The sequence below is a fragment of the Paramisgurnus dabryanus genome, chromosome 18, assembly GCF_030506205.2.
Source record: "Paramisgurnus dabryanus chromosome 18, PD_genome_1.1, whole genome shotgun sequence".
In the NCBI taxonomy this organism is placed as follows: Eukaryota; Metazoa; Chordata; class Actinopteri; order Cypriniformes; family Cobitidae; genus Paramisgurnus; species Paramisgurnus dabryanus.
Genome location: NC_133354.1, coordinates 17,553,166 through 17,561,431, shown reverse-complemented (window position 1 = coordinate 17,561,431; position 8,266 = coordinate 17,553,166).

Below are 8,266 nucleotides of genomic sequence, written 5' to 3'. Positions count from 1 at the left end.
CTCAAATGAGAGATGAGGGTGTTTGTGTGTATGTGTGTGTGTGTAAGGGAGGGTGGGATCTGTCGAGAAGGGCAGGGCTGCTTCAGCGACGGATGGATAAAGAGAAAGAGGAAACAGAAAAGAAAGAAAGAAATTGAAAGGAGAGAGGGAAAGGGTGGGGTCGATGCAGATATCCTGAGCTTGAAGCGGCTATTTGGGTTTTTACGTTTTTGATGTGCTACATCAGTTCGCTTTTTTGTGCTAACCCCAGGTCTATCTTAGCCCAGTTTTATGAGCTGGTTTTATTACACCCACTCCCCTTTACAGCCACAGTGGAAATGCAGTGTTGTATAGTGGACACAAATGTTAAAATCGCACAGTGAGAATAAGTAAATAAACAAATAAATACATTTTTAAAAATTCTTGTTTAAGAATTAGATAGGTAGCCAGAAGGTAAGATTCCTGCAATAAAATATAAAATGGATGAAATTGTGGGATAGCCTATATGTGTAGCTGAATGTTTTTGTGCCGTTTTATAGCATTTTGTGTATATACTCACCTAAAGGATTATTAGGAACACCATACTAATACTGTGTTTGACCCCCTTTCGCCTTCAGAACTGCCTCAATTCTACATGGCATTGATTCAATAAGGTGCTGAAAGCATTCTTTAGAAATGTTGGCCCATATTGATAGGATAGCATCTTGCAGTTGATGGAAATTTGTGGGATGCACATCCAGGGCACGAAGCTCCCGTTCCACCACATCCCAAAGATGCTCTATTGGGTTGAGATCTGGTGACTGTGTGGGCCATATTAGTACAGTGAACTCATTGTCATGTTCAAGAAACCAATTTGAAATGATTCGAGCTTTGTGACATGGTGCATAATCCTGCTGAAATTATCCATCAGAGGATGGGTACATGGTGGTCATAAAGGGATGGACATGGTCAGAAACAATGCTCAGGTAGGCCGTGGCATTTAAACGATGCACAATTGGCACTGAGGGGTCTAAAGTGTGCCAAGAAAACATCCCCCACACCATTACACCACCACCACCAGCCTGCACAGTGTTCACAAGACATGATGGATCCATGTTCTCATTCTGTTTATGCCAAATTCTGACTCTACCATCTGAATGTCTCAACAGAAATTGAGACTCATCAGGCCAGGTAACATTTTTCCAGTCTTCAACTGTCCAATTTTGGTGAGCTTGTGCAAATTGTAGCATCTTTTTCTTATTTGTAGTGGAGATGAGTGGTACCCGGTGGGGTCTTCTGCTGTTGTAGCCCATCCACCTCAAGTTTGTGCATGTTGTGGCTTCACAAATGCTTTGCTGCATACCTCGGTTGTAACGATTGGTTATTTCAGTCAAAGTTGCTCTTCTATCAGCTTGAATCAGTCGGCCCATTCTCCTCTGACCTCTAGGATCAACAAGGCATTTTCGCCCACAGGACTGCCGCATATTGGATGTTTTTCCCTTTTCACACAATTCTTTGTAAACTCTAGAAATGGTTGTATGTGAAAATCTCAGTAACTGAGCAGAAAATTGCTTAAATCACCTTTCTTTCCCATTCTGACCTTCAGTTTGGAGTTCAGGAGATTGCCTTGACCAAGACCATGCCCCTAAATGCACTGAAGAAACTGCCATGTGATTGGTTGATTAGATAATTGCATTAATGAGAAATTGAACAGGTGTTCCTAATAATCCTTTAGGTCAGTGTATATCACCTCTGTGTGTGCTAAGAAAAGAGGTTTGCATGGGCCGGCCTGAAGATGGCAGGTTTTTCTTTCTTTAATATTCCCTTTTCTTCCTTCCTTAGCCAGCCAACCAGTCCACTTAACTAGGAAAATGTATGCAGGACCATTCAGTTGTGTTCCTGCCAAGTTTAAGCTTTTACATACCTCCATACACTCTAAATGCGTTGGGTCAAAAAGGGACGAGTCCAATATGTTGGGGGTTACCTGATTGTTTCAACCCAAAAAGCTAGGTTGTTTTAACTCATTGTTGGGTCAGAATTTCTGGGATAATTTAGCCCAAAGACTAGGTTCGTCCCCTTTTGACCCAATGCTGGGTTGAATATAACTCACAATTTTTAAGTGTACCTGTCGGTTTCCTGAAGATGTTGAGTAGCGGGTGCAGATTTATTTAATTTAGGGTTGGAGTGAAACTTGGCAGGTCTTCACCCTCCAGGAAAACCCATTAATTCAATCAATGCACTCATCACCTTAACCACCTTTCAAACATGAATGGTCATTTTAGTCAAAATTTTACCTTCACTCATTTTTTTACTGGAAGAAGATTAAGTTTCTACTGGCAAGTCAATAACAATATGCACTCCTGACATTACATTACTCAGTACATTTCATTAACGCACTTTAAATCTCTCTCTCTTAGTCTCTCTCACAGCCTCTCCTCTCATTTTCTTTCTTTCTCTACTACTCTATTTCTCTACTTGTGTCAGTATCAGAGTGACATGCGATGCATGCAATAATTCACATCTCTGGTGTACGCGGACTGAAAAACAATGCTCTAAACACAGCAGATCTGTTGGGGATATGGTTAGATTTTTCTGGATGTGTAATGTAGAGTGCAAATTGTATTATTATTTATATGGTGTAACACTAATATACCACAGCATCGTATACACAAGCGCATTACATAACCAGACAGGGAATCCATCAGCAACACTGTATTATTTATGACAGTGTATCACAGGGTCACTAAAGTGGCTTCTGCAATAAGAAAGCAACGCCATTGTTTGTGCTTTGGGTGGTCTCTGTGTGGCTCACACCCAGGATACCCCACACTTTACACCAAAAAGCTTACAGGGTTATGTCAGGAGCCAGAAACCATGTTAACAAGTATGCCCCAAGTGGGCACTTGAATGCGATAATGGTCATAGGTGTAACATAAGTGCTCATTCAAAGCACATTTAGGCACCAACGTAATGAAATTATCATACCGATGATCTCATGCTCTCTTAATGTTGTGGGTAAAAGATTCATTCAGTCAAGTGCATTTACATTTACTACTATGGAGTGATCTTTAAAAATTACCTGTTAATCATTTAGGGTATAGCTACACTTATACCAAGACCATCATGGGTGATTACATTTGACCATTACCCGTAATCCTACAGTATATACTGTAAATGTCCTTATATATTTGTCAAGAAAAAATTGACATATTGACAATATAACATAACTTTTTAAATAAATTTACAATGGCTAACGGTGACGCATCGGTTTGATGTTTTGTCAGCACATGGTGTATGCAATTAACTGATGTAGTTTTTTTACTGTTAACACTGGGATAGATGCCATCACCACTGAAGATGAAATACGTTTGGCTTTTATTCATTTTAACAAGGCTTGGATTCTAATACACAAAAACACATGCAGCTAAGACCCTAAATGGTTATTGCCACAGTAATGTTGCTGACCACTGCACACATTTTTGTCAGTCACATGCAAAGATACCCTAATAAAAATAATATAATTTTTTTTTTTATTGTGGACGTAAGCAATATAATTTGTACTCTGAAGCATATAGACATCAAACGACCAGTTGGCTACATCCAGACATTTTATTCATTTGCACTCTCTAAATAGACTCTCAAGCTTGCTTTGATCCCTATGTCATTTGCGAGAAAGGTTTTGGATCGCCTCCTCAGATTTTTGGCTGGGCACCACAAGGCAAGGAAGACTTTTATTACTCAAAAGGCGAGCCGAGGTAAACGAGAGCAAATGCATAAGAAAGATTTATGCTGACAGCATACTAGGGGTAAATATAAAAAGTGATCAACAAGTAGGGGAAAGGTGTTTGTTTGCTTCATTTGAAGAATTGAGATGTGACAGGAATTAAACGGATTTGAAGCAAGTTAGAAATACATAAATATGAATAGATGATAATTTTTCTTGAATATTTGTTTTTAATTAGTTTAAATTATGTAGTTATTATTATTTTTAATAATTCCTCCATTCTATTGTTTTACTTTCCTTTTTTAATAATTACATTTAATTGTTTAGCAAAACAACACACATACAAATATTACTTAAAGTAAAACAACACCGTTTTTCAATATTTTTCAGTCTTTAAATAGGGAAAACATGGAAGTGTTTGGTGGCTTCTAAATTCATCCCTGTTTGGATCCTAAGGAATGAATGAGGCTTGGTTAAATGCTAACACATTCATGACGCGCTGTACAAAGATTAAGTGCACCCACTGAAAAAGATAGGGATGTAGGGGTGCGCGGGGAAAAAACTAACGCGGGGTTAGTTGTAACACGGACTGTTTACATTGTGGCACAAGGCTGAGCATTTAGTTTTTCCGGTATTTTTTTCACGCTGCCAAAACACAATCTCCCGTAAATTATTGGAAATTTAATGTTTTTCCAGAGAGTTATTGATGAACAAGTGTTTTGGTGGCATGCAAGTAAATTTTTTCATCATTTTTGTTAGTTTCTAAGTTGGATAAGATACCAAAACCAATGCTATGTCATATTTATCAGTTTCTTGCTGACTAAAATATAGCATCGTTTTGAAATGTCTGCAGGTCTTGTAGCAACTTTTTTGATAGACTTGAAAATATTTTGAACATGCGGGGTTAATTGTAACGCTGTGTTACAACTAACCCCTCAGCACTTAACAACATTAGCATAATTCTTGTAAATGTATCTGTCTTATCAAAAATCTTGTCAAATGTATTTTTGTTCATATCTTTAATATTGATTGAATAAGGTCATGTCAAAGATTGAAATCATAATGAAATGAATGGCTAAAATCAGACTTTGATTCTCATTATCTCAGAATTAGATTTTGATTATTACAGACTGGGTCACAAATAAAAAAATGTTTTGTAATAATTGTGCTGCTTTTTCTCACATATTTAGACATTTGTATCCATTTATAATTGAACTATTGTTAGAAAAGGGCTGGATGAATGAATACAGTGTGGATACCCGTCTATTATAGACAGATATATAAACAATATCCACATCAAGTATATAGAGAAAATAGTATTGAAATATTTGCCTGCAAACTTAATTTTTAGCAAGTGTTACAACTAACCCCCTGCCTGTTACAATTAACCCCAACTATGGGGTAAGTTGTAACGTTTGCACTTCTGTCACGATTGGTTTAATTGTCCAAGAATTGTAAGTAATAGAAACAAACTTCAAATGTTTATTTGTAGCAGATGTGTGTGTTGCTTGTGTAAAAATATAATTAATCAAACTCAATAATTTTTTTAAATGATTGAGCCAAATTCCATAAAAACTTTAGGTTGTGGCCCGCTCTCCCCTATTAATTTGTCTAAGCTGAGGATATAAAAAAACTGTGGTGTTTTCCTTTAAAATCACTGATATTTTTTGCTTATTACAATACAAATATTGCTTTTGTTATAGTAAAAATTCATAAAACACATAGAGGAAAAACAAAAAAACCTTCCTTCATTAAAAATTTAAAGGAGACATTTCTTGATGAACCCAAGCAGACCAAACATATTTTATATCCAAAGCCATTAAAGAAATTAAGCACTCATTTTACTTTTTGTACAGAGCTGAATGTATTTTGTAAAGCAGCATTTTAGTCACAATGTGTTAACAACCCTAACAACAATTATATGGTAATATTTTACAATAAGGTTGTAATGGTTAACAATCCGTTAATGCATTAACTAACATAAACTAACAATACTTATATAATAATTCCAGCATTTACTTATACAATTATAAAATCAAGTGTGGTAACTGTTAACATTAATAAATGCACGATGAACACAAAATAATATTGACATTACATAACATTAACAACATGCTGAAAACTATATTGTTCATTGTTGGTTCATGTTAATGCTTAATGTTAACTATTGTTTACTAATACAACCTTATTGTAAAGTGTTACGAATAATATAAATACAAAAGAAACAACAGAATCATAATGTCACATTGCACAAAATGCTCCTTGGTCATGATCCAAATATAATCATCTCTGAACACTGCTGCTGCAAACATTCATTGAACTAAAAGGAAATGGTTAATGTCATGCAGATGAATATGCTTTTTACTATCATAATATTAAGAGATATTTCTCCAAATAACTACTACTGTAGATCTCATTCCATCCCATGATTCATTATCAAAAAGAGTTACTTCACACTCCGGCCCCCAGTGACTTTGGAAAAGTTTTTAAAAATAATACTTACTTTTTTCTGTGGGTTGACGTTACCAACTACAGTAGTTTTCTTCTCCGTTATTAATGTATATTAATATATTTTCACATTGAACTAAAAAACTCTTGCAGAAGAGTACTAGCAAGCGTAACTGTAGAAAGTGATGTGATAATGACAGGGTTTCAGGACGGGATACGAAAGGGATCTCTGGTCTAAAACTTCAAAATTGATTAAACTCTAATGGCCAGGTATTTCAGCAGGAACTGCATTTGCAGAGCTGGGAATGGATGTGAAAAGGAAGAGGTGGGTGTATGTCAAGTCATCGGTTTACAAAGATTTTCAATAAAAAATTCATTTGCCTTGATCTTTTTTTGTGCATAGTCAACAAAACCTCAGAATAAACAAAAATGCAAGAATCCTTAAATCTTTTTATTACATGAATAAAAATAAATAATAATTCAATAATAATAATAATAGCCATTGTAAAAAATAAATAATGAAGAAAGACTCTCATCCATTACATGCATCCCAATTATGCATTCCTGGACATAGCATGGACAGATATGACAGGAAGTTTTAAATTTGCTGACTTGGCTTTCCTCACTTGTGTATGTTAAGTAAACCAAGAGACACATGAAGAGTGGCAGCTCTCCGCTGAACACCAGTACTTAAGATCTCTTATATTACACAATAATCTAATCCTAGCAACTTCCCCGGGCTTTTAACAAGAGTGGGGAGTCAGGAGGGCAAAGAACAGAAGTGAGAGGTTCAGTGGTATTAGGATCTTAATACGCGGAGGAGATGAAATCGATTTTAACTTTGATCTCCAGCTTACTCTGTTTGAAAGTGAAGTTCTAACAAATGCTGGTAAATGCAGTATTATCATACAGTAAAACTTCAGTTTCCTCCGAAAGAGGAAAATGTGATTAATGTTTAAGTCATGTATGAAAAAAGCTATTGTATTTCTGCATGTTGCTAATCCTATTTACATACTTTGCGAAACTGCCAAAATACAAAAATCGTTTAAACAATATCATAGCAGAGGCCTTGTTTTTCACAAGCAGTGTTTATGAAGACATATGAAGAAATAATCCAAATGATAGCAAACTGATTTTATTTGAAGAAAGATACAGTATGTGTGGAGGGTCGATTAATGCACTAAGTGTACATTAACAGTGTCCATTAAATTGTTATTGACCAGTAATGAACCACTGATTTTGGTTTCATTATACTGTATTCATAAGGGAGACAGAACTGTAACACTTAGCTGTTACTGGGCCACAATTGGGCTCACGTGGTTTATGTAACTATTAAGCCAATAATATGTTATTCTAAAACTAAATTAATCTTGACAAACTATATATTGTTGGAAAGCTCTAAGAATTTAGTTTTTATATTTTATCACCATTTTGAGAAAGGGTGAGATAGTGTAGAAAATGTCTTGGGGTCCTCAGGTCCCATTTGTTATTACATATTTATAACACTAATATCCTATTATAAATCTTCAAAACTCTCGAGAACCTATATTTAATTGGATAGCTCTAATATTACAAAACCTTATGCAGTAATATTAATTTGTGACAGTAATTTATTAATCTGTGACAATAGTATGCAGCAAACCAATGACACCTAGTGGCCTTTTTTGGTAAAACCACTAAAAGTGTAAGTTAACCTCATTTTTTGTGATTTTAGAATTTGCATCAATACTAGTTAAAGGGACACTCCACCCACTTTTTTTTTAATATTCTCATTTCCAGCTCCTCTAATATTTGATTTTTACCATTTTGGAATCCATTCAGCCGATTTCCGGGTCTACTTTTAGCATAGCTTAGCACAATCCATTGAATCTGATTAGACCATTAAGCATCGCGCTCTTTGGTTATTTTTGAGCGCTATGCTAATGGTCTAATCAGATTCAATGGATTGGCCTAAGCTATGCTAAAAGTGGTAGCGCCAGACCAAATGTAAAAAATAAAATGTTTAACTGTAGGGGAGCTGGAAAAGTAGTATTGTAGTACGGCTGGTAAATAATCAACTTTAAGTTTATTTATGAAGAGACACTATAAAACAATTAAACCTCAGGTGGTGTTGCTAACCCAAATTTGACTCTTAGG